The sequence below is a fragment of the Haliaeetus albicilla genome, chromosome 25 (assembly GCF_947461875.1).
Source record: "Haliaeetus albicilla chromosome 25, bHalAlb1.1, whole genome shotgun sequence".
Classification (NCBI taxonomy): Eukaryota; Metazoa; Chordata; class Aves; order Accipitriformes; family Accipitridae; genus Haliaeetus; species Haliaeetus albicilla.
The window spans coordinates 19,316,245-19,343,899 of record NC_091507.1 but is presented as its reverse complement, the minus strand read 5'-3'; the positions used below and the strand labels follow the sequence as shown (position 1 = coordinate 19,343,899).

The 27,655-nt window shown below is 39.4% G+C and overlaps 1 protein-coding gene across 1 annotated transcript in view; it reads right to left on the bottom strand.

Annotated features, from left to right (window-relative positions):
- The window catches only part of NCK2 (NCK adaptor protein 2), an 85,284-nt gene that overhangs the window by 40,171 nt on the left and 17,458 nt on the right, over positions 1-27,655 (bottom strand). Inside the window, exon 2 of the mRNA XM_069770150.1 lies at positions 13,688-13,759. The gene's annotated coding sequence lies outside the window, so the exon portion shown is untranslated. The remainder of the gene's footprint in view (positions 1-13,687; positions 13,760-27,655) is intronic.

Here is a 27,655-nt window from a genome sequence, read left to right as displayed (position 1 = left end):
TCCTTATGAGTCACTTGGGGGGGGAAAGAATAATTATAGATAAAACTGTGAGGGTGATACAGCCCGGTAAAACAGTTAATCACATGCAGGACTGCCCTGCCGCGGGCCCACTTCTACACGATACTTCTTGCTAAAATATAAGCAGGCTGTATATCTTCAAAAAAAGTGAAGGATCAGTCTTAATTAACCAGTAGTTTAGAACTCTACTAAATAACTTCATCTTGACGCTATCCAACAGGCTGCCCCTGCACACCTCACACCCTCTCCCCCTCTGTATCACCTGCCACTGTTTCAGGGCACAATGCTGCAAGGTTTGGGGTTTTGTTTCTTCAACCGGATGCCTCCGACAGCTTCTAAGCAATGTTTGCTTCTCTCGGCCCCACAACATATCTGATATCCCAATCTCTAATACAACTGCAGCTACACTCTGGCACCTTGTATCTTGTGCTACAGAACAACTGCAAACAGGAAACCTCAAGACTAGTTTAGTGGTAACGAATTTCTGCACAGCTCTAACAAAGCACAAAAGCCAAGCTTGTTTTTTGTCTTGTAAGTGGCTTAGAAGTCTTTTTAAAAGACGCACAAAGAAATAAAGGAGAATACAGATTATAAACACCCAGAAATACATCCTTCCTGCTAAGAAGTCGGTACAGCACTTTACCATTCAACAAAAAAAGAAATCTCACTTTATATATGTTTATATAATAACATATAAAAGGATGTTTGTAAAAAAAATTTCCCACCCAGTGTTTTCATGAATGTTCACACGAATCAGTCTGCCCTGATGAAAAAAGCAGGGACTGCTTCAGATGATCTTTTCAAATGCAAGCTTACCATTTAAGGAAAAGAAATAGTTTTAATCACAGAGTCTGCATCTCCTGCCACCTATGTTTTGTGTGCAGCCCAGAGCCTTAGTGATGACCGTCTCTGATGGCTGCAGGTGATGCTTAGGACCTTTCCAGCTCTCCAAGCCCCACTCCAGCAGGAAGGTGTAGCACCAGTGGGGATGCCCTTGAAGGTAGAGATTGCCAAGCACAACGAACGCAGCGAGGTCAATCCCCCAGCTCACATCTTTCCTCCTTTCTTGTAAGCCAAAGTCACCTCACAGTCACAATTGCCCATTATTCAGACCAATACAGCTTCGTAATTTTGAGGTATACGGTCTCGGAAAAAGTTGAAGTTGCAAGAAGAGGACACAATGCTGTCACAACAGTAAGACTCTGGACAATATTATTAGGTAAGAATAAAATTGCTAACATTTATATGAGAAACTAGCAGATACTTTAGCCTGCTACATCTCTAGTGGTAGAAAAGAGAAAGCCATCCAGGCTATTACAAGGTAGGCTGCTGCAGCACTAAAAGAACACAAAACCAAGTTCTGGCCTTCTATTAATTCATGCAATACCACCGTAATTTTATACGATATACACCGTTCCATGTTGTGACCTTCATAGAAGCTAACCTTCCCAATTCCCTATTTTTTAAATTTCATTAGTAGTACTGCTACGCCACAAAATTTCCTGGTCTGGGGCAGTTCAAGATACAGATGCTTAATCAATGGGACAGTTTTTAAAACATATAATACGAAGTACTATCTTTCCTGTTTATGTGATAAGCACTCTGCTGTTTCGGGAAGCTAAGTTTTTTTAAATCTTTTGATGTCTAACTTAAAAAGAAGAGGATATTTCTATACCCTTTTTGGAACAGCATGCCTGATATAAAGTAGGCAGTGTTCATTTTTAGCTTCTGACAGATGATTTAAATTGAAAATTCTATTTCAAAGGACAAAAAGCTGGTATTCTACAGCAAAAAGCAACATATGTTACAGTTTTGCAATACTAGTTAGGAGCCTTATAACTTACCTGTGCTTAAAAGATAGATAATGTTAGTAATAGAAATTACAGAGAAAACACTCTAATAGGTCTTTAGCTAAGCTGAAGCTGAGTATGGTCACCAACACAGTTATAATAAAAACCTGGCTCAAGTCTTTCCATAAACGTGGGAAGACCATTAAGAAATTGGCTAAGGACAACCTTAAGGGATTAAAAAACCCAAACAAACATATTTCAGCTTGTTTGGGGGTGGGGGCATTTTTGAGAAATTTGTACTTTTATTTCATTTGGAAAGCAAGACAAAGATTAACAGACAGTACCGGCAACCTTATAGAGACCAGGCAAAAAAACCAAGAGGGGGTTTTTGTAGTTAGATGATCTTATTAGTGCTTCATCCAACCCAGATGGTATTTTTGGAAGAAGGTATTTCCCCATACCTTGAAGACTATACAAAATCGCGTCTTTTCATGCCCTTTTATTACATATTTATCAGAAAACACAAGGAACATGAATTATTAAGTCATCATCGCTGGTTTTAGTCTGTCAAAAAAGAGTTTAAAAAAAAATGTCTTGAATATAAAGCAACTCTGACCGCAGACAGCCAGCTAACATCCCTTCCTACCAACCCCTTCCTTCCTCCAGCCTTTAGCCCCCCCATGCTCGTACCATCTGCCCTCAACCTCCCTCTCCTGCATCTGTTGCTGCAAGCTCCACCAGCAGGCAGGGCTCAGGCAGGTGCCGGCAGCAGCTGCAGGTTCTTCTGCCTCCATCAGCAGCCTACGCAGATGCAACCACTGCGGCTGACCCGATCTGCAGTGACTTTTTCCACTATTAGGGCAAAAAGCTGCTGGTTGCTTTGTTTTGAAGGCACTGCCATCAAGACCGATGGTTTTCCACGTTCTGGACAGCAATGGTAAAAGCCAGACTGTGCAGAGAGGACATTTTCAGACCCTTTGGCTGCAAACGGCATGAGACAAACAGGGAGGAGGCAGCTTTTTTGGCCTATGTTTCTCGGCCGCTGAGTAAACAAAACAGAACCCCAAAGGTTGCCTCACATTTAGACAAATACAGCAAGAGGGTCAGAAAAAGAGCGTCAGCTCATCTTTTCTTGATTTCTTTTAGAAGCAGTTTCAGAAAAGCCATGCTGCTAATAAACAGCTCAAATGCACAAAAGGAAACTTTCGGGAAAAGAGACCTCATCTTGCCTCTACAACAGCAGCAGTGATTAACGGCCACACCTCCTCTGCGTTGGTTTACGGGTGTTTCTGCTAAGTCAGAGACACAGATAAGCTTAATGTTTGTTGGTGTTGCTCTGGACTGTTGTATCTCCACTCCTCCCAGCAGACAACTTATTTAAGCTTACCTATGCTTTTGGAAATACATGAAAATAAAAAAAAACCAAACAAGTTAGAAGAGAGAGGAAAGTCCAGGAAGAATACAACCTATGTTAGGTGTCTACGCAAGACAAAATTAGAAATCATTTTACACCTACCAACCCCTCCACAGTCCCTTATAAAAAGGGGGTAAGGAGGGAGCCAAGCACACAAGATCATAGAAAAAAAAATCCAGACACTCTACTGAGAGGACATTTAGGTAATATTATCTGTATGATAGACTGGTGAAACATGCTCTGCGGAAGAACAAATTAAGTGTACCGCTGTTTGTGCATTTTCATACTCACTGTCAATAAACCTTCCTTCTCACCTTGAAATTAAAACAGCCAGCCACTCAAGATAGGGTGAACACCATGAAATTTTATAAAGGAGACATCCTTGAATTTCTTTCAAGATAAAAAAAAAAAAAAAAAAAGGCATTTGAATGATTTGCTTCCATTGCTGCTTCTTTTCCCCTAGCTCAAACATTCAATGGACTGCAGGAATTACACTTCACTGGAAGTGTTAGTACATTTATGTATTGTATAAACAAAGAACAGTCCTCAGACATAAGAAGTTTAACCTTGATCTCGCACAGAAGGACAAAGCTCAGAATCACTGTGGATTGCTATGTTTTACTGCTAATCCCTTGAAACACTGCTACCTACTTTTCAAGGGATTTCACTTTAAACTGTCTATAAAATGCTGAAAATAAAATTGAACTGCTGACCTTCTGTTCCCCAACAGAAAAATCATATATTCGCTTTTTAACTAGAAAGAGGAAGAGATGTTTGTTCAGTTCAAAAACACATTTATTCCCAACCAAAGCTGTTTAAAGAAAAAGAGTACATTGTCCATTTCTAGACAATGTTCAGTTTATAGTCTTAAGCAATTTATCAATTGCTTTACAAAAAAACCCGTTCAATCTACCTCATGACAGTAGGAAAATGTGAAAAATACGTATATTAAAACAATTTTTAACTTTCTAGCTCACAGAGCCCTAGGTAACTTACAGGCCCTGTTCAGACTGTTGCCGTGAGCTTTCCAGTTTACTGTCATTTCAAATACTAAATAAATTCTTGGACTTCTGGATTTCTTTTATTATTTTTTTATCACCTGGACCAGAACTTTTGTCCAATATAAAAAGGTGCATATAGCAGCACAAAAAAAGTATTAAGATGCTTCTCAATTTAACTCTCAGACACACACAGTTCCACAGATTTTTACCTGAATTTGGAGTTACTGAACATCTATTTGTCATATCTAGGAGACTTTCTCACGGAAAAAGCTACTTTCTAGAAGCAGAGTCTTTGAATAGTACAGGTAAAAATAATCACCGGATGCAAGATAACATTCTTGATTCTGTGCTTATGTATATAGCCAAAGAGGCAGCTTAAAAGATACAGTGTTAGATTTCATTAAGAAACAGCTAGTACTCTTATATTTATTCCCGTATAGATCTGTACATCTTCCTGAAGAAGACTGGACCACAAGATAGTTACTCGGAAAGCTATCTACTTTTAATTTCCTGATAGGAACACGTACCAAGAGAAAGCACAATTTAAATAAAGAGACACTCTTGGACCTCGTATGAGACATGAGTAAATGCTGCAGCTTCACAAGTCTCTTGTCAGTCAGACTGACTGCTGTGCTAATGCTGTACAACTGGGAAAGTATCAGCCCAGGCAAGAAAGGGCCATCCCCCCAGTCTCCCCCTAAAGTTATCTGTTCTCCTTCCATCTGACAGCTCTTCAGAGTCAAGACAGGAATCCTCTCTTACTGCTCCCAAAACACAAGTGCAGGGGAAGCTATCCCTCACGCTTTTCCAAATAAAACAGGTTTCAAAACGACCTGTCCTGTAGCTCTTAAAAATGCTTTAAATCTAAAGTCAAGACTGCATTTTTGGTCTGGAATGTTGGCAGCATTCATATATTTCAATCAAATTATTTCTTATGTATCTTCCTCCCGTTCAGATGAGGTCCTCTTCTAAAAAATAGTACTTGCGAGTGCTCTGCCACACAACTACAGCAGCCAGCCATTGTTAAACCCTCAGTCGAAGGGGAGGGACGCAAAACCAAGAGAGAAACACCATTCACTGAAGGGGGAAACGGATGAAAGGGGATTTACTGAAACCCTTCTGCCAGCCGTGCTCCAGAGAATGCAGGCTGCTGTAAGCATGTTAGGAAGATGCTCCTTATTCTGAACTCTCACCTTGCTGTTCTGGTGTCAGCTGCTCTAAGACTGCTTACACAGACAACCTAAAAAGTTGTTCCACTACTATTACCCCAACATGATTTTCCACTGCTGCTCAAAAAGGTAAGCTTCTGAAAGTAAACTTTTACTGGATAAAGACTAGGAATATCTGACTTTTTCCATAGAAACAGCTACCAAAACCCAAGAATAAGCAATTAGAAGAGTCTACGTCTCTATGAGCAAAATATACATTCAATAGAGACCAACATTGCCTAGCGATGCCGGACTCTTATCTTCCTTTATTCCTACTCTCAGCTCCAGTGCCTGAACAAAACGGAATCTTTCCAAACTCCTCTAAATCTCCTCCTACTGTTTTATCTTCTGCCAGAAACTTCTTCACAGCTCACTTTTCTGAATAAAAATCTCCCTGCAATAAACAAATCAGTTGAAAATTAAACATTTGGCTTTGGCTGCTATATCACATTCCCTTTCATACAGAAATGTTATGTACTCTTACACTGATGAAGATGTTCTATCCTCACACACACATGGACACATTTTCTTCCTTACTCCCACCAGATAACAATAAAACGCATCAACAAATGTGAAAGGGAATTAAAAGTAGCCAAATAATTTCCAAACATGGAGAGAGACTGTGGGGATTAATATCTGTGCTAGAACAAAGACGAAATAAAGGAAAAACAGGTTCAAAACCACAGGTCTGAAATTTGGAAGTTTAGCCCCAGAGTTCTCGTTCCTTCTAGATTAATACAAATTTAAAAATTTATATTACAACAGAAGAGAAGCCAATAGTGTTATCAAATCTGCATCAAGCCTTAATGAAAAAGGCTTTCTAAAGAAAATTCATCCACAAATACTGGGAGCTGTGGAGCAGTATATGAAAGGAGCAGCAAGTTACAATCCCTTGACTCATCAAAAGTAGGAGCAAGTATATAAAAATTCATAGATTACCTCAAGGTCGGGAAAAGAATAGGGAGAAGGGGGAAGACACATGCATCCCCTCTCCCCCTGGACCTCAGGGAGAACTTACAGAAGAGATCCCTTTTCCTTTCCTACATCACAGAACCTCTGAATGCTTCAAGTGGCTAATACCAAGCTTTTTTATTTTATTTGTTCCTGTTCTTAAGCTTCTAGTTGAAAATTAAGTTCTGAGGAACAGGTCTGGGACTGAAGTGTTACTTGATGCCTCGTTCCTACTCCTCTAGTGCGTAGTTAAAAAACTCAACCCTGAAATCAAGCTTTAGTTCCATAAAGGTAAGCAGGACTGTGTCATTGCATCAGATGCTGACCTCACAGTTTTTGTTTCTCTTATTTTTAAGGATTCTGCAGAATTAGTCAGGGTACTGACTCAGGATGAAGAGATGCCCAGTCACCACTTACAGAACAGAATCCTCAGTCTGACCAGTGACCTGCTTAGTGCCGTCATTTTCCTCCGCTCCTCCTAAAGCGCAGCCAGCGAGCAAGTCACAACCACCTACCGATGTCTCTGCTGCAACACCTTCTTTGCTGAAGAGTACACAGCAGCAGCCTCTCCTCACACCACTGGACATAAGCCCAGCACACATACGGGACACCCCCGTTTTGGCCACACGATGATGTGTTACCGGTATCACGGGAGAAGGCTTACAGCTCACAGGTCAAGACTTCCTGAAGTTTCAGTAACTTACTGCAGTCAGAAAGTATGTTATAGCAGCCACGCATCCAATGAGTGCCTGAAGCGCAAGTCAGCAGTTGAGAATGCAAGTTTCCATTATCCCTCTGACAGTAAATTCAATTCTCTAAGGAGCACAACTGTCAAAACCTTGCTTGGGAGCTACTTTCAAAACCAGTTTTATAAACATATATACACACACACACACACACAGAGAGGAGGTTTGTAGTTCTAGTCAAAACACTTAAGTAAACCCAAAGGATGTCACACCCTTTTCTTTTGAGATAAATACTTTAGCTCACCAGGCACGCTGATCTTCCATCATCATAAACCAGCACTCTCTCTAGCAATAATGGAACAGACCTTTCCAGATCTTATACAAAGCCAGGGCTGGCAGCAAATGCCATTCAGTAATCTTCAGGGAGAACTAAGAAAGGAAAACTAATACTCTGACTGTTTAATCTTGAAAAACAAATTCAGAGATCAAATATGAAGAGAGGTCTAACCCTCGTTCAACAGCATTTTTGGGGCTGGTATGTGATAACTTGAGAACTAATGGTATGAGACAACCCAGCTTATCAGAGAACGTGCCAAGTGACAGACAAAGAGCTACTGATTTTGGTGCAAGATGGAGAACTCAAAATCAGCCTCTTGGGAAAATCCGGATCCCCCAACTGCCTGCTGCTTCAGGGAAAGGATCTCTCTGACATCACCCGCCGCAGCCAGCTGCCATGAGGGGCAGATATTTAACTTGTATATAGGAACATGTCTGTTCAGATGTCTGTATTTCACATTAAAAAAAAATATCAGGCTACGGGTAAATTGTAAAGGTTAGTAGGAAGAGGTGGAACAAGCGGTCGCAAGGAAAAGACATGCTAAAAAGAAACACAAGTGCTCAAACTAGTGATGAAAAAGAACAGTGTGAGTAGCAATGACAGTAGCAGGGGACCTGCTGGAAGGATTATGCATACAGCTGCTGAATCAAAAAGCAGGAGTAGGATCATTTAAAAGAAAGGGGTTAGCGGGGGGAGAGAGTGATGGAGCAGGTAGAAAATAAGCTGCACAGAGGCTCTATTATGGGGAACAACTAAAAGCAGCTGACACAGACAACAGCCTCCAAAATAAGGAGGGATAAGATGAGAGCTGCAGGGGAACCCTGAAACAAAAAGGTGTGAAAAGAGAGCACAAAGGAAAGCAGGGGTTAAACCCAGGAGACTCCAAGGAGGCTGTGATGTCTTAAAGTGAGACTCTCAAAGTCAGGGAAAAAAAATAGACTGTAAAACATTTGTATCTGTACACATGGTATTCTGTGCTTTGTGTTACTACTGGCTTAAAAAAAATAAAAAACAGGACAAGCTCATTTTCTCAGTCCTCTCTGCTTAGTACAATTCGAGCTTTGTTACTACAGTGCAAACAGTAATTGTAATCCAAGATTAATTAACCGAATTATTAGAAACAGAATTCCACAGCAAATATACCACACTAACCTTTAAACATTTTCTGTTCTGTGAAATTCACCAATTTCAGCATTTATCCAGAATGCCCGTGGGTAACACACGCAAAATAGTTCGCCAGATACGAAATGAGATGAACTGCGTGTACAGTGTCTTCCCATGCATTAAAAGGCAGTATTTCAGCAAGCCGAACTGTTTTTTAATACCATAATACATTTGATGTAACACATACCATTTGAATATGATGTTGTATGGAATACGTTAACAGAACTACTGAAAATACACACATTTACGGCTTTAGCTGTATTTCTACTACACACCAATTCCAACACGAACAATGAAGCGTTTAAAGTTCCCTCAAAGCCTCCACACCAGAAGAACTGCCTTCCAGCTGTTATCAAATGGAGGAACAAGCCTTCAACAGACTTTTTAAGTGACCTACACCACTGGCTGTGTACCTGCTCCTGCAAAGCACCAGCTCAAGCAGCCAGCCCCAAAGAGCTACGGAACAGGGACGGCACCCCTCAGAAGCCCAAGGAGGCATCTGCAAGCAGGAGATGACAACAGCTCCTTTATGGGGCAGCTAGATCTTGGAGCAACTCGGTGACTGTGGCCTCAGCCGCTAATCTGCTTCCTCCGTCGGGAGGGTTTGGGATCACTGACCTGGCCCCGCACCGATACGGCCCTATCACACTGCACAGTGCTGGCGCAGAGACTGCTCCCCATCCCCGCATCCCAAAAACCTCAAGCTGACTTTCCCCAACGTATGCCTCCACATACAACACTCACCTAAGGCATGAACGCGTTCAGCATCTTGGGACAACCTCCCTGTGATGTAGCTTAACTACGTGAGCTACCCTGAAGAGTTTCTCAAGATCATATTCTTGGCCACATCAGTTGTCCCTCAGAAGTGCAGTGCATATTCAAATCTAACTGAAACTGGTGTAATGCAGGGATATGTTTATTTAGAAGCCACAGAAATACGGGCTCAGTAACCAGTTCTGCCAGTGGCATTCCTCTGAACACTCATCAAGACACCAAGGTTGGTCGCCGAGTGTTCTGTACTCAGTTCACGAATATACTGGGGCACAAGCTTAACCTTAGCCTACTCATATATATCTATTTTATTCACACAGTTTAACTAATAGCCATATTCATGAGCAACATGCTAGATGCTTTTCAGCAGGCAAAGCTTTTTTTGGCTCAGAAAAACTAACATGCTGGATGAGAAGACAGACAAAGACCACATTAGCTATCAAACCACAAAACTACTTCCACCAGGAAAAACGTGGTCATTGTTTTATTTTTACTGAACTGAATTTTCACGTATTGATGAAAGAGCTGTACAGTGTCCTCTGATGAGGACTCCATAGGGATTGCAGTTAAAGTATACTGCAAAGGCCATTTGTGGGCCATAGCAGGTACCATTGATACCCACAAACCTGAGTTGCGCCTGAAGCTATCAAAGCTGGAAAAAAAATTATAGACAAGTGATTCTTAATAATCTAGTTTTATATTATTAGTAAGTAAGAGCATGCCTGTATTTTCATGTGAAGAACTACAATTACTACAAATAGAAATAGAAAAAATGTAAAAAAATCCAAAAGAGAAAGTACTAAAATTATGTAATTCAGGGAAGATCAATTTATTGGAGGGGTGGGGTGTATACCTGTGGTTATGGGGGCGTAGGATGGGATAAAAGTGTTCTCCCTACCGTCCACAATTACAGGTTAGAAAGTATTCTGCCACTAGCATAGCATAATGGGCAGTATTCTACAAATTCATTTATTATACTAAATGTCTGTAAATATATTTAAGTAATGCTAAAGTTGCATTCGAAGGCTTAAAAGCAACACTTTAGGCACCTGGGATAATTGATGTAATTACAGGAAACATTTTTTTCTTAAGGGAAAGGAATCCAGACATCCACTCAGTACATTCAGTACATACCTTTCATTCTCTTAATTACTGTCAGAATCAAAATTTCCCATAACTATCTCATACAAAACACTAAGAACAGGGATTGTTTTCCTTGGGTTTAAACTCCTCAAAAATCAACAACTACAAATATGCTGATCCATAGAAAAATACCAAGAACTATTTTGGTACAGCATCGCAGACAGTTCCATCAAATTGAAATGTCTGTGGTGCTTTTTCCTTTAAATGAGGAAGATCAGTCTTTCAGAAGCTGTGAGCAGGTCCCCAGTCTCACAACACGAGGAGTGCATTAGCCTCACAGTTGTTCCGAGTACCTTTACAGAATGGGCTTTCCACCAAACGTTGTGGTACTGCAGCCATTGACATCTGATCGCATTTTGGCAGATCTGCTGAGTACTAGGACACTGATAACTTTGCTTGTACCTGTTGCTCCTGATAAGTACAGACGTATCCCTGAAGAACCAAACAGTACATTCCATAAAGGTGTATGAAGTCTCAAAAAATTATACTATTAAAGAACACTTCCCAGAAGATTTTATCTAAAATACAAAAAAGAACTGCTCAAGGCACGTATTAATATTGCAATCACTTTTTAAAATATTCTATTATGAAAATACAAGATGAAATTTATTTTTTGATTCAAAGACCGCAAGTGAATGAGGAACCAGTTCAAAAGTACAGAATACCACTACATACAACATGTTGTTCTAAAATAGGTTAAATGCTTTCCGGATAGTTTCGGATTTGCAACAACTGAATGACTGCAATAAATTGCCAGAACATTAGGCTTTATCTGGAACTTCATACTAATTTAATTGCAGAAATGACAGATCTTTTCTTTTTTAAAAAAGGGTTCTTTCCATATAGTTCTCTTCAGAGAGAGAGAGAGAGAGAGAAACAAAAACAAACAACTGAAAAAAGCCAGCTTGCCCAGCTAGATAAAAGATGAGCTGGCAGATCTTGACAACCACATACTAATTACACTGTAGTTCTGACTCAACAAAATCCTATAATGACACATTATTGTCTGCAGTTCAGTGAAGTTTAAGAATATTTTGAGTGTAATTTGTGAATATTTACTCTGTTGTCAATTGCATTTCATTTTCAAAGGGCAAATGGTTTACTATGTTCTGGTTCAACAAAGCATTTCAAGTGTAGGCTTTACTGAGCATACACCTATGCATTCATTTCCTTTCAGGAAAGGCATTAGAATGCTCCCTGTTTTGCAGAATCACATCTTTACCAAGTTGAACATAGTCCATCAGAAACATGCACACAAAGGATGGAAAAAGACATAAAATACTAATACAGAAGTTAGATTTAATTTTGTTACTGAAATTAAGTATTGTCTCATTGGACACAGCAAGTATTCTGGGTACCCACACTTTAAAAGAAGAGAAAAAAAAAAAAAAAAAAGACAGACTCCTACACCCCCTGTCAACTGAGATGTCCAAAGAGTTCTTCCTCTCCTCCCTTCAGTGAGCTATTATCTATTTATTGCCTTTTTGGGAAGTATAGAAAACCTTCACCTGCTGTAAACACCTTCACTTTGGGCATATTTGGCTCCCCTCCCCCCTTCTTGTTTTAAAGAGTAGAAGAAAAAATTACTCAATAAGCCAAATATCACAGAAATAAGTTCAACAAATAAAGATGACTCAAAATCTATAACTCAGATTCCAAACACCTATTTCCTTGAACAAATAAGTGGATTTTTTTAAAAATTATTTTCACTGAACATTTAACTGAAAACTATTATAAAAGATGACAAGAAAGATATTCCAAAGATAAAACTCTAAAGACTTTTATATTACACATTTGAACTCAATGCAAAATCTGGGACATAGTCAGTAAAATACAAGCTTAATTTTGAGTACAAATTTCAGTAGAAAAAATAGAATAATTTTACTATGATTAAGTCTACAGTCTGATGAATCATTGGCTATACTCTGATCTGTTGGAAAGGCCAGGGTTATAAATTCGTCCATTACACTTAAAGACATATATCAGATAATTTGAAAATGTAGTGCAAGAGCCAATTGTAGCATCTCAGAGTTTCTATTCTAGTACTTCAGAATTTCCTTGTCAGTTTGAAGGAAACTGAATAATTTGCAAAAACGTATGTAGATGTTATACTTAAGACTGGGTTGCATTTTTAATTCTAACTGGTTCACCTGCACTTTATTAAACAAATTAAGTCTAATTTCAACATCTAATAACACTTCATTGAACAAGTATTTAACAGAACTCACAACAAATATCAAGGCACACAAGGACTTCATACATTGCTTTCCATTTAAAGGCTCCAAAATGTCAATAATGAGCCTTCATAACTTCCTTCTGAAGAAGGTAACATTACTTTTATTTTATAAACAGCGAATTGGAGTAAGAAATAATAAATCCACCTGGTGAAGTAATGAATGAAACTAAGATTCCAGTTTTCTGTTCAGTCTGCAGCCACTACAATGCTGAAAGTTCTTTCAGTGTTCTGTCTTTTTGCTTTTATTTTTTGGTACAGTTGTAACAAGGTTTCCTTTTATTAAAAGCTTCTGTTAATAAATCTCTGCTAAGCCACAGAGATAACTACAGATACTAGAAACAGACAACAGGGTACATGAATTAACAGAAAAAAGATAGCCAGACTCTACCACAAAATGAATCCTATGGAAAACATCAGCTTCATTAGGTTACTTCAGGTCTTCAGAGCCAGCCCAGGAAGATACTCTATATATACTGAATGCAGTTCTATTCTACTCCCACAGAAAACCCAAACCTCCTTTCCTCTCAGTGCTTTAAAAGCTATTACTTAGTTTTTAGATTTCAATCAAAGAATAATATTAAGCCTGCTCCACCACAGGCTATGGATGGCTGCTACTCCTCCATACCTCCCACACCACCATATCCTGCCTACAGCACCTTCAAGGGAAAACGTCCCAAGTCAAAGCAGTAGGTAAAGGGAGACAGGAGCCAAAAAGCAGTGGTAGCAATATCTGGTGCTTAATTAATAGTCTGAGCATATCCTTTTTTCTTGTCTTTTTCTGCGAGTAAGAGCTAAAACTGATTTGTCTCAGATCGCTGAAGGAAAAAGACTTGCTATTTAATCATCCGTCCAGTTTAAAAAAGAAAAATCGCAAGTACTACACTGCACAGAAGCAAAAACCAAGCAATACATCCAGTTCACTCATTATCTTTAGTTACGAAAATAACCACTGAACTTGAACCACTCACCTTTGGCACACTGTTAAAAGGATCCAGGCAGTGAAAGGCAGGACTCTCCAACGAAGTTATGTACACCACTATCTGAAACAACAAACAACACTTATTTTAGTTTCAGCACTAAACTTAGAAGACCTTCAGCTAGGTAATTTAGTTTTCATACTACCAAGATCTCCTCAGAGATGCTGAAGAGCACGCAGAATGGCTCCAACTTGAGCCACCTGTTCAGCATAAATAGAATCCATCTTCATACTTAACTTTTCTCCATGTGAATACACAGACAATCAAAACCATCTAGGAAAGAAATTAACTATAAACCCAGCCATTACAGTACAGAGATAAACCAGTCAAGAAATGGAATTAAAAATTCAGCCCAGTTTTAGAAAGATTATGTTCTAAAAAGCACCATTATTTACTGTTTCCTTCACTTTTACATTAGTCAGTTTAACTTGCCCATACTTCCTAAGAAAAGAGAAATGCTGTTGCACGTGGAAACCTGAAGTACATCAGCAAAGGCATAGCCAGCAGTTTTGGGGACATGACTATTTCCACCCAGGACGCAGTCACACGCAGTTGGATTTGGAATCCAGCTGGATTACTATCGTGTCCAACAGCGATACTGACCCAACAAGAGAGCTCTGACAGAGGCGGTGAAACTGGGCATAGGGCTGGAGAACTCCATTAAGGGATATTCTGGCTGGATGTAAAGAAGCCACAAGGGTGGCTAAGCACAGCCACATGCCCCCTGAGAAGAGATGGACCTTTCTCCCGGGAGAGTCTCAAATTCTCCGGGACATGGCCTCAGCCTTAGCCCTGCTGGGAGCTGGACAGCACAAGCCTCCAGCAGTCCCTCCCAGCATCCATTCTTCTGTTAAGTATTCCTAGCCGCAAAAGGAACCTTTCAGAAGGGACTTCAAAGTCTTTAAACATTTGTTTCTGTTTTTTAATGACGCTTCTAACTCCATAGGATGTCTGACAAATTCAGGCAGCGTAAACCCATTAAGATCCAATTCAAAGAGAAGGAAAAAATTCTGAGCGTCTTCCTGCACTGCAGCCCCTAGCTCGTAAGGATGATCTATCACAACTCCTACTCAACCTGAGGCCACTCATGCACAAATGTTTCTGTTCAAAGTCTTCTCTGAACAGATTCCAACCAGTTGCCACTCTACAAAAGCATCCTATGAAGAAATTCAATTAAAAAGAGCAATTCATCCAATGATCCCACACATCATAATGAAGGGGGGGGAAGTATATTGACAAAGGTATAATAAATACCTTACACAGATGTTTAAAAGTGAGATTTAGACTTCTACCCGTTAATAAGTGGAGTAACTAAAACCACAGTTTGACAAACATTTAAGCATAAACATATTGTTAGGGGATAAAGCACGAGCGAATCCCTGCCCCTCAGCTCCCCAGCTGCTCACCCCTTGCTCCCCAGCAGCTGCAAGGGAAGCCAGAGCATTGCCAGCCCTCCTGAAAAACACACAAGGAAAAATAAAGAAATAAACAGAGGAAGGCAAATCATGAGGCAGTGTTATTCAACCAGAAGAGCCTCCTGATCCAGTTCATCACCTGAACGAAGATATGCCTATGAAAGCAGAGGACAGATGGGACTGGAAGGTGACCTACCCCTTTCTCTGCCAGGCTGCTGGCTGGAACGCCTGCTGCCCCACCGTCCGACCTGGGTTTTCAGCTTTCTGCAGACACAGACCATGGGCAACCACACTTTGCTCTATCAATTTTCCTGCCCAGTTACAGACCTTAACTGTGTTCTCACTGAAAACTGCTCTGTATTTGAAATTATAGGACAGATATCAAGTAAATGGGAAAGCTACTTTAACAAATGAAGCAACATTAAAACCCAGAAGCAGGGCAGATCTATTTTCCTACTGGGTGAGTATTTTGTAGTACATGTTTTCCTCCTGTCAATAATACAAGAACATTTTTAATAATAAGGGGAAAAAATGAGAAAATAAAAGTCACTTCATTTTTTGTTACAAGATCTTCGGAACAGTACTATCTTTCCCCTTCCTACCTCACAAATCATCTACTGCCCATTACCACCCACCACTGAAGTACTGTACCAAGCTTCTGATTTTGTTTGGGGTTTTTTTTGTTTTGTTTTGTTCCTTAAAGAAAAAACCAACACCTCTCTCAATTACTGCTTCCACCTTCACAAATGCACGTTTGCATATAGAACTTGGGTTTGAAAGTGAGCTGAAAAACAGTACTGTTAATTGTCAGTACCTGAAAAACTAACCTCGTATGTGTTAGTCAACTGGAGACTAAATTGGGCAAAATAAGAGTCCAAATTCCATCTAAACACGAGCCGTGTTTATCTCAATATAATAATGCTAAGTTCCTTCTGTACAGCAAGAATGGTTTTTACTTTCCCAGTTCAATTAACATACATTAAAAGTAGCTCAGAACATTAATGGTGATAGTGCAGAGTCAAAGGAAGAAAACTCACAAGAAAACCTCATTCCTATCAACACTTTGATTGAAATGAATCTCTGTTAATCTAACGCGCTAACGAGTGCAAGATGCAAGACTGGTTTCTGTCCTCTCTGGGCTCAATTCCACTGCATTATGAACTTCTTTTCTATTTTTCTCCCGGTAAAAATCTTCACTTTGCTATGGAAGAGCCAGAGGAAGTTTTTTTGCTAAGAGTCACACTGAGAGTGACTTTCCCAGCAGAGTAACCAATTTCCATCACACCCCACCACGGCCCAAAGCTTTGCTTGCAAAACGTCATGACTTGCAGGGTGACTCAAACTCAGGATGGAAACCTGGACCGCAAATAATTCACTTAATATGTTCCTTGAAACAATCTTTCAGTTACAGAAGTTTAAGATCTTTCTTCTCAAAGGGCAGTAAATGGAAACAGTGGTTAGGGTTTGGGACTATCACTCCCAGGCAAAGCGTTTGCACCGTAGGTGGGTTTTTCTGGTTCTGCTGCTGTGTCCTACCAGCCAGGACTCTAGACAGCTGTATTTGATAGCAAAGCCAGGCTGGGGAATGAATAGTTAAAAACTTTGAGAGTATAAAATGCTCTCCATCAGCCTTCAAAAGTCTTGAGGCACACATGGCAAACACTTAACGTCCATCCAAAAGACAAACTGGCATAACATTAGAAAACTTGGGAAATGAAGTCAACAACTTTTTTGAAAGGCTTTAAGGCAAACAGAGGCACAGAGCTGGACAGTCGTGTCCCATGGTATCACCAGCGCCCATCACTTCAGTACCATCTAGTGTGATGTCCATTTGTCATTATCTCAATCTTAATAACAATACTACTGCAGTAACGTCAGCCCTGCTGCATCCAAAATGCCACGGTTCCTTACCACTCACGACTGCCTTCAGATCCTACGCTTACCGTGAGCCCAGAGCAAAGGAACAGAAGATGACAAGGAACAGGAATGGCAGAGTGTAGGAATTGGATGAACATGTGATTACAAACATGCAAGGCAGAAAGACAAATTTGTCTATGTCTGAACAGCAACCTCAGTTGCTCTCATTTGTTTTCTCCATCAAGGCCTTCCGAACACAAGGACTATACGCATCCCACAGTGAAAAGCACTTTTGAATAGTCAGAAATAAAAGTTTGAACTTGATCCTTGCCAACAAGCACCAGAAGATAAATATCAGTAACAATATAATAAGCACTTTATCTTTAACTGTATAATCTTTAAAGATTACAACCTTAAGAATAAATTAGCAGTCTTGTAATGATTACGAGTAACATCCAAAGTTATTAACCACCTTTCCTTTCACTAATAGCTCTAATGTGCCCCATTTTCTTTATCCCCATGGCTAAAATCCAGATTCAGCCTTACAATGACTATTTCAATAACAATTCTCTCAGGCTTTCTTCCCAACACCCAACCACCTCCTATTTAAATTCTGACATGAAATAGCTAAAATAATCTCTTTGATACTTAATATGCTAATACACAAGAATGACCCAACCATAAACCTGTACTGCACAGAGTGGGAATTTCAACTCCAATGGTAAGGCATTCAAGTGACTTCGATAACTATGATAAAATTCAACAATTGACATATTACTGGTGACCTTCTGGATAACAAGTGAAAAGCATCACATTAATACAAATTCTCCTCTGGAGAAGATCATGCTGGCAATCTGCCAGTTCATTACACCATCTAGCTCCACTCCCAACATTAAATATTGCCTTCCTTTGTAATTGCCTGAAATACACTGGAGCAATTGCAGGTAACCACTTTGGGCTATTAAAGTATTCCATTAAGACTTCTCCATTAGGCAGATATTTCAAATGAAGTTACATCAAAATAGGCTATGTTCAAAATATTTTAACTATGCAGACAATTGGGCAAGCACAATCCAGTTCCACGGAGCAGCAGACAGATCAGCCTAAGCACTCAAAAGCTCAGTGCCTGAATTTGCTTAAAGGAAAAAGAAATCCACCAAGTTTATTCAAGACTCTAGTATATGCTTAGTATTTTAACCTCCTAGTCATATATATCCTCATCGAACTCACTTAATATTACCTTCTCCTAAAGCTAAGAAAATGGTAATGTTAAAATACACAACTATTCTTTAACTTGGGTAAGTCAAGGCATCCATTGAATACTACATTTTAAAAACTAATGAAACATTGGCAGGAAACACAAAGAACTGGATTCGCATTGTACTTAAGGTTTCAAAAAGGCAGCAAACTGCAATGTTGCATTACAATGGGTATAACAATCTGAAAACAAGAAAATTAAAATCCTTTCATGCTATATACTCTACACATCTACGCTTTTCTTCTCTTAAGATTGCAGTTCCTTAACTGCAAGGAAGCAAGTGAAATGGGGCACAAGAACAGGTTCACTGCCTTGCATGCAGAAAAGACTGCCAGATTCTTAAAACGCTGGAAAAGATTTAAGCCTGTATGCCAGCTGTGAAAATGAGCCTAGCTCCTGAAGCAAAGACAAACTTCTGTGTTTAAATGGGCTTTTTTTAAGCGGTCCAGGTCTGGAGCCATCACCAGAGGCTGTAAGAGTTAGCCTACAAAATTCAGTTCTCTTCTGAACAGTGCACGGGCAGGAGGTTGTGTATCTTCCCTGCGCTCCTATCTGGCATGTGAGAGCTGTAGTACACCTCCCGACCACGCTGTCTGTATCAAAGAGAAAGCGATCAGACATGTATCACTGCTCACTCAAACAACTTTTTTTTTTCTTTTATATACTCAGAGGGAGAGGTAGGGAGAAGAACACAGCTACAGAAAGTGTGCAATGGCTCACACTTTAACGACATGCAATGAAAGAGGCTATGCTGACCTGTATTCCCATTTAACTCCTGCAGTCAAATGCATATCCCCTGGAGGCTCTGGTGTATATACGATACATTTATCAAAAAACAAGAACATTTTTTATGTCTACTTGCACAACCACCAACTCCCAATCTACTCATGAAACACAAGTAGTTGATTCTCTAAATAATATCAACATTTAAAATAAATACTGTATTTCAGAAACCAACTTCCGTTGTCAGCTTCCTCTGTAGTTGCAATCCAAATACATGCATGACTAGCATCTTTTTAAACTGGAAATAATGAGGAGAGTTACATCTGTTCGTGACTGCATCTGCTAAGAATTCTACTATATATATTGTACAGATTTACGCTACTTTCTTAAGAGGAATCACATGCTTCTTACATTCTCTCAGCTAGAAGTTTCCCCCAAAAGTCTGAGCTATTAAAAAACCTAATACTGATACCAAATTACTACCTAAACTCACTGTGATATGCAAATTTTTTAATTCTTGGCTTAAGCAGGATTTTCCATCTTGATACTTACTGATACTGACCTAATTCAAATTAGATTATGCTGAGCTGCAAACACTTCCAGGGCAGTCCCTGAATGAGAAAAAGAAAAAACCCACAAAGCAGAGCAGAGAAATCATGAATGGGAAGCCGGGAAGCCTGCCCCCAGCAAGGGGGACAAACTCTTTGAGAGGACATGTAATACTGCAGTCTCAAAAATAAACAAAAAACCCACACACCTGTTTTTCAGACTGATAATCAAGCATCAAAATAAATGCAAGCTGTGTCCAGTCTCCAAAAGCTGAAGGAGGCTCACAACAAAGGTACTGTGCCACCAAAACAGCCCCAGGTTTTTTAAGCATTCATATTCAAGAGCCATCTGTGAAAGGTGAAGTAGTTCAAACTCCATTTTATCTCAGTTCCCTTATTTTTTCTTTTCCATTTACAATACAGAATAGGAACTCACAATCTTTCCAATTTTCCTTATTTAAGGGTTTACCAGCTGGCTATGTAAGCGCACGCATAAATATCCCTAAAGCCCACACAGGAGAAGCAACAAAGGTCTTTCTTGATTTATGCTTAGGACAGCTCTAAGCACCTCAAGAACCCTTACAAATGTATGCTGAAAGACCTGAATTACCAATTATAATTGCAGATAGATAAGCAGAAACAGAATTATACTTACCAAGGCTGTTCTTAAACTTTGTCTCACATTATCTTTAAGGAAAGGAAAGGATTAGACTTCAACCTTATGTAGTGCTTAACTAAGCAAGCTTCTCAGGCCATGGTTTGAACGTGAGATAATTATTTTGGTTTCCTTAGCAGGATACCTTGTCATTCAAATTGCAGATTTCATTTTTAGAAACATCCTAGCATTTATAGTTGGATAACTTTCTTCAGCACTTTAGAAATTAGTATTTTGTATATACAGTTTAATAATGCATTCCAGTGGAACTTTAGCCTTTTTCTGATTGATACTTTATTGTTTGTAAAAACTGCACAATGACAGTCTTTTCCATTAAGTAAAATCAGCTCAGAATCTTTGAGGACCCAAGTGGTTAACAACTCATCAGCCCAAGCAGCTCCTTCACAAATCTATTTTTCCTATTGCATCTTTGCCATTAAAATGTTTTACATAAAGACATATACGACCCACCAAACCATATCGGTTCTTCCAAACCTCTCTACTAGAGTCAGAGCTTTTAATTCAGTACTTGTGAATTTCAGGGCTGTGAAAGATGACTACAAACAGCTTATTAATATACTCTTTACAGTAATCTAGTAATCTGCACGTGTAAATTACTGAAAAAGCACACCCCCACTGGAAAAGAAGTGAAACCCACAGATTCCGATGAATTAGCTACCATAGAAGGATGCAACACTAACTCACTCTCAGAAAAACACTAGGCAGAGACGCCTGGTTACCACTCTTGGCTAGGGAGACTAATGTTTAAAATAAGCAAATAAATCTCACATCTACGCAGTTAGAGAAGATTTGCTTTGGAGTGAGATGTAACAGAAAATGGGCTGTAACAGCGGCTACAGATCACTAATACAGTAGAGGAGTCAAGTAAGGCAGACTTAGCCCACTGGCAATTCAAAGTTAAAGGCTGGCTGCAATCCTTATTAGACCTCCTGTTCTGGTAAATTAATCATTCTTTCTTAGTCCAAAGAAAATCTTTCCTATGCATACATTCAACACAGCATTGTCTGAATTTGAAATAATAGTGCCACTACTGTCTCAGTGCTAAAATATAAGGATAAGGTGATTTTAAGAGGGATAGGTCAAGGTCCGTGGTTGTCTTTGAAACCACCAGGCAGATAGAAGGAGTTGGATGAAATGCACAGAGCAGATCCTGACTGACGTCTTCGAGGAAAACATTGTCAGAAACTTCTTGATAACTCTCAAACTGCCAAGTGGCAACTTGATATGTTACGCCAATAGAACAAGACCTGGTCTGGGCACTCCCCACGTGCTGTAAAAGCTGTCATCACCAACAGCTGCAGCGATCGCTCCCTGTGCCTGAGCCTGTTTGCTCAGGGTGTTTCTGGGTTTTACCCTGCCTCCAGGAGCACAGCTACCGGGTATAAAAAGATGCTGTAGGCATTACTGTCCAAGTAGAGTAATCTTATTCTGAAGAGTAAGCAAGCTCTGCCCTATTCCGTTCAGGCAAACTGCATCTGAAGTACTGTCAGCATAAATGAGAGCCATTTCATATCGAAGGGATGGTAGGAAGAAGTCCAGGCATCTTGGCCCTCATGTGAAGAAATCTATAATGACTTCAGCTGAGGGAGCAAGTTGAAAAAATTTCTCTCAACCACCACCAGCAGAAAGAGTAGATAGATTTACTGTTTACTCAAACTTGGTATTTCATTTACAGTGTTGAAAAGCACAGGGCTGCAAACTCACACAAACATAAACTGGAACCCATTAGTAAAATTGAGGGAGGGGAAAAAAGCAATGACCACAACACAAAATCCCTTACCAAAACTGGAATATGCTCAAATGGTACCTGGTGTTAGTATTCAGTAATGCACTAATGGAAATGATCTTCCCTGGGAGGAGCAAGACATTTTTGTCCCAACATATTTGTATATCAAAGGCTGGGAAAAACCAGCATTCCAGATTTAAAGTTTTTCTGAGTCTCCTCTGATGACCCCACTGAAGAAAAACAACAAGCTTCATGCAGTTCAAGTACAAAACTACCACAACGAGGGGTTCACAACTAAGACCCAAAGGTAAGTGGAAGACAAACACTTAGAACTTGGAAGTAGCTTTGGTTCCTACAGGACTTGGTAGGTAGTAAATGCTAGTCAGTGATGTGTGGTACCGCGACCGTCCTCTTTGGACATGGCAGAATGGCAGTCCCTAAAGTCAGCACCTTCAATGTGCAGGTCGAAACAAAACTGCTAGGTTCCTCAGATCCACAAAAAGGAACCAACGCCTGAGTTGCCAGGATTGCTACTTCCCAAGAACAGAGAGACCCCCAAAACACCTCCTTTTTCTTCCAAGTTAATCACCAGAAACTGTTGAAGTAGTTTTTGCCTGAACTGCCCCATAAACTTTGCTTTGGGTTGACAACAAGAAGTGAAATGTTAACACAGGTTTGGTTCCACAACAGCATACAGCAGCCCTAGCCACAGGCGCTGCTATTATTGCTGTTTGAAAGATAACTAGATATTCCAAAATCTCGTAATACCCAAATAAAATTTGGCAACAGCCTACCTTCTGAGGTTTTCAGAACTGATTTTCTCCCTTTCATGTCTTGTACACATTTGATGGTGTCTTATTCTACTCATTTTAATCACGCCAATTCAGTGGCAGACTACAAATGAAAATGCAATAGAAACATTGCAGGCCCTGTAACAATAGTCAAAACAAAGATTTCCTATGGCAGCTGTCAAATTAATGACATCTCCAAAGCTATCTAAATACAGTATCTGGGCAGAAATCCAATTATGTCAATTCTTTCTGAATACCCCAAAAGAGAGTCCTACTGGGGTTAGAAGTGGAAATAATTTTAAGTGCAGATTAGCTACATAAGCAGCTCCACACTTGAAACCAGAACAAGGGAACAAAATCCTAAAGGCATGACATTTATCTGGACACAAGGGAAAGGGGAAAAAGAACTGTTACACATCTGGCAAAAGGTCAAAGCCAATTATCTTGTCAAAATTTGCCCCCCAAGATAATAGCTTCCACATTCACTTCTTCAAAAAAAGATGTATTGACTCCAGTAATTAAAAAGATTTCTGTTTACCTCTACATCCTCCGCTACCGCTTTGGTTTTTCCAAAACTTCTTTTTCCCGACAAAATATTAACAGCAGTAGTAGAACACGCCAACTTCCTAGAAGTACAAACTAAATTTATCTAAAACCTACAAAAAAGAAAATAATATTCTCCCTCACTTAAATATTAGGCAGCAGTGACAAATGGTATTCAGGGCTTTTCATTCAAGAGTATTATTTCTTGCTGCTTTTGCTTCCTTCCTTAAACCATCGTAACCACTGGTTTCCCTTTTGCCTTGGAAGTGTCTGTGTAACTGCTTAATTATGTGGCAAATTCAGTTTGCTGAACCTGGCCACAAGATTCTGCTTATTTGTGGTTTTAAAACAAGACAACAATCAAGGTGGGGGGAAAAAATAGCCTTTTAATTCAACAAAGAAAAGAATACAAGGATTGTTGTTTTCTTTCTTTGCAGGCATATTAAAGTAACTGCTTTTGAAGCTACAGATAAATTTATCTGTTTTTTAAATGAAACTATTCAAGAGACTGCTACAAAACTGAAGAAAAAACTGCACGTGCCAAATAACTGAAGTAATATATATTGGTTAGTAACTACATTCTAACTAGAAATGTTTATCTCTATTACGAATAGATAAATAAACCTTTAAATAAATATAAGTGAATGATGATGAAAAATAGCAGGCTCAGACAAGTTTCTAACCCCAATCTGTCCGTACACTGGAGAGAACACTTTCAAAGGAAAGGATATAACTCACTGTACACATATTGTGAGTGCTTCTGCTATCAACACACTATCAAATTCTGGAGAGAGTAAAGCATTCATTATGAATGGGCCTATATTTAGGATTGCACATTCCAGGCTGTGCTTCTTACACCAAGACTCACACAGTTAGAGGTGGGGGTTTTTTCTTGCTGTTGGGTTGTTGGTTTGTTTTGGGTTTTTTTTTTCCTGAGCACAGTCATTAGGGATATTCAGAAAAGTCTGAAAATAAGAAGCATTTTTGGCCTAAAGAGTACAGCTAATTCAAAGAGAAATTCAAAGAAATGGGTAATACGCAAATGCAGGGTTGCACTCCAGAACTCCAGGTAGCCTTAATTCAAAGCAGTACCAATGAAGACCAGCTACCATCTTCACCCACTCAGTGCATTTAATCTCAAAATCATTTCTAAAGGCATGCATAGAGATCCCTTTGCAAGCCAGCAATTTTGGATATTACCAGTTTGGACCAAATTCAAATCAGTAACCCACCACATTTTCTGATGTTAAAGCATAACTTAAAATATCAGACAAAATAATTTTAACTAAACTTGATAATAATATACTTTACTGTGAGTGTTTTCTTACAATGAAAATACGCACAGTTTATTTAAAATAGCTTCCAATTGAACCATGTAGTCAACGAGGCTGCCAGAAACGTTCTGGCAAAGCCTAGAACAAATTTCTTCAGCTTCATTTTTTTTTCTTTTTAAGTTTAAGAATATATACAAGGAATCCATTTGTTGCCAGTTCTTTATTAGAAGAGATTTCATTTTTGCATTTGCTCTCTGGAACGCACTGAACACAGTACCATGAATCCTCCTTTATGTCACACAGGCACTGCAAATCCAATTACTACTCTATTAGGTCTCATTTAAATCCCATACGGTATGACAATAAACTAAACGAAATGAGCATCAGCACGTTTTTCAACCATCTTTACAGTATGACATAGATGGCAATCACAGCTTAATAAAATTTCATTTACAAGGAAGGTAGCTCTGAATTTTCTCTTTCTCTGCCAGGCGTTTCAGGGATACTTGGGAAATGCTCCTTCTTCCCACTGTCCCTTGAAGAAGCCAGTTGGCCATCGCTATTTCATGCTTCTCAAACACCTGAGCCTTCTGCTTGTAGCACTGAAGTTTGTCCTGGTGCTCAGTGCTTAAAAGCACATGCAAACCCTACCAACCACCACCTAGTGAATTCAACATTTAACTCCCAAAAGTGTCACAGTTGGGTTTGGTTTTTGGGGGTTTTTTGTGGGTTTTTTTTTTTTTTGGGGGGGGGGGGTAAATTTCCAGGCAAGGAACCCTTTGACATAGGGTAACATCAGGTTGGGAAGCAGGGAGGGGAGAGTGAAAGAAAACCCCACCAGCCTGAAGGGTACTAAAAAGATGATGGCCTTTTTCAGTAAGCTCTCATCCTATCTGGATATAAAAAAACCTATCATTGCTAAATACTGCAAAGTAAATTTGCACAACTTTCAGAAGCTCTGAATACCTCACCACTTCAGTGGAGTTAATTTATGCATATATTATAATCATGTCCCCGCTACCTTCATTACAATATTTCCCAAGCTTGTGTCACTACCCAGCGACTACTGTTTACAGATGTCCAGGACTGGCCTTTCTTTTGGGAATGCAAAAAAACCCAAAGAAAACAAACAAAAAAATCCCTCATTTGTAGTAAACAGTCGCCGCAGTCAAAGCTTTCTCTGAAGGATGCATAAGAGCCTTGTTGAATAGCCGTTTCTTAATAGCTGACCCGACTAAATCATCTTCCTCATGCAGGCTAGAAATCAAAATGTCATGCTGACATTTAAACACATGGTCTGTTGTTAAAGCACAAAAGCCAGGAAAACATATGCTGTCCACTTTCAAACACAGTCCCCAGACACTTTCTTGTTAGGACAGAAAGGTTCAAAGTTTCAAGAACTTCAAATACTTCAGTCATCCCATTAAACAAATTTATTTATAATTTTATTAATTTTTGTCCTTTACATGCCTACTACCAATAGTCAGTAAAACCATGAGAAATAGGTAAGTTCCAGGTTGAGGGAGAGAGGATGTTGATGGGGGGAAGGGAGAGTAATTAAGTCATTTCAAGGTTTGTGCTCCAATTCTGCAATTAGAATGAGAAGATTTGGGCCAAAGCTTTTTCTGTGCAGAGATTATAAAGACAGTAACATTACTGATTGTTTTTCCCTTTTGCTAGAAAAGGAATCAAAAGGCAGAGGCATTTTTCCATGCATATTACTCAATCACATGGTCTTTTCTAGTGTATTTCCATGGGCTCCTTCTGCATGCTCTTTAAAACGCCTTCACCAGTGCTTTGTCTATCTTTTGCTCCCATTTAAGTCTTTCCTGTTTATCTTCATCTTATATCTAAAACCATGAGCAGGCCACATTAGGGAACAACAAAAGCCAAAGACCACAGACCCTGAATTAACTCTGCCTGCAACTTTGAGCAATATAACAGACTTCAAGGAACATAAGCTTCGCTTACAAAAATACGAAGATGCCAGCTTCATGATCCAAATGTCTTTGCCTGAAAATGAAGCTAAGAGTATCACCTCTTAGTTTTTAAAGCTAATAAAGAACTGAAAACACTAAACTGTACTAGTAAACTTAAACAATTTTGAAAATTCTGGTTTACCTTCAAGGAGGCAGAACGATTTCTCCTCCTTTCTACAGGATTTTAATTATATTTGCTTTCATTGTATTTCACCATTCCTTTCAGTAGGTTATGATGGCAAATACGGTTCCTACAGCAAGAACTTATCCTCTAGGGAAGTTACACCTCTCGAGCTGCAAAAGAGCACAAACATCCCACATGCTTCAGAACACAAAGCCTATTTCCATGAAACCTAAGAGTAACAGTCTCAGAAACCCACTGTCGATTGCTAAAGCTTACACACAATTTTTCTTCAAAAAATCAGTTACAGCAACCTTCCATTTAAAACAGCGATATCACAGATGCCACAAATCCTTTCTTCTTGACAAATATAAAGTAAGGGTTCCCAGTAAAAATGAAGAATTTTCAAAACTGGAGCCTAAATACAGACTACAAACATATCAAGTGCTTAAATTATAGCTACTGTATTTTTAGAAGCACTAGGTACCTTAAGAAAGCAGTTCAACAAGCTCGAAGTTCTTAGCACATTTGACATATGGTAGCAAAAAAATTACAGAAAAAAAAAACAAAACAGTCCAGGAACAGACATCCTGTGCAAACAGGATTCAAAATTCTGGTGATGGTCCAACAGTCAGAAATAAACATACCACAGTGAAGCAATACCAAGGACAAAAAGCATGATGCATCATCTAGTACTGGTTCTGCCCCTTATGGGGTACACCATTAATTCATTCCTTTGCCAAAAAACAATTCTCACCTTACATTTTCCTAACTTGTAGCAACTTCACATGTGTAAGCTTACTTGTTTGACTAGAATTACCTTACCCTTCCTGCTGATGATGGGCATTAATGAGCTCAAGACAGGTCAATCAATATTCAGCATTTCAAAATACACATGGAACAAAGCAACTTGGGTCTACTTATTTTTATTACAGATTACTGTCTCACTTTGTGAGACGCCAAGGGAAACAGAGGACACGAAAAAAAGCGACCCTCCAGAGCACATACCAACCAAAATGCCCTAGCATGGGCTTCTATGCCTATTACT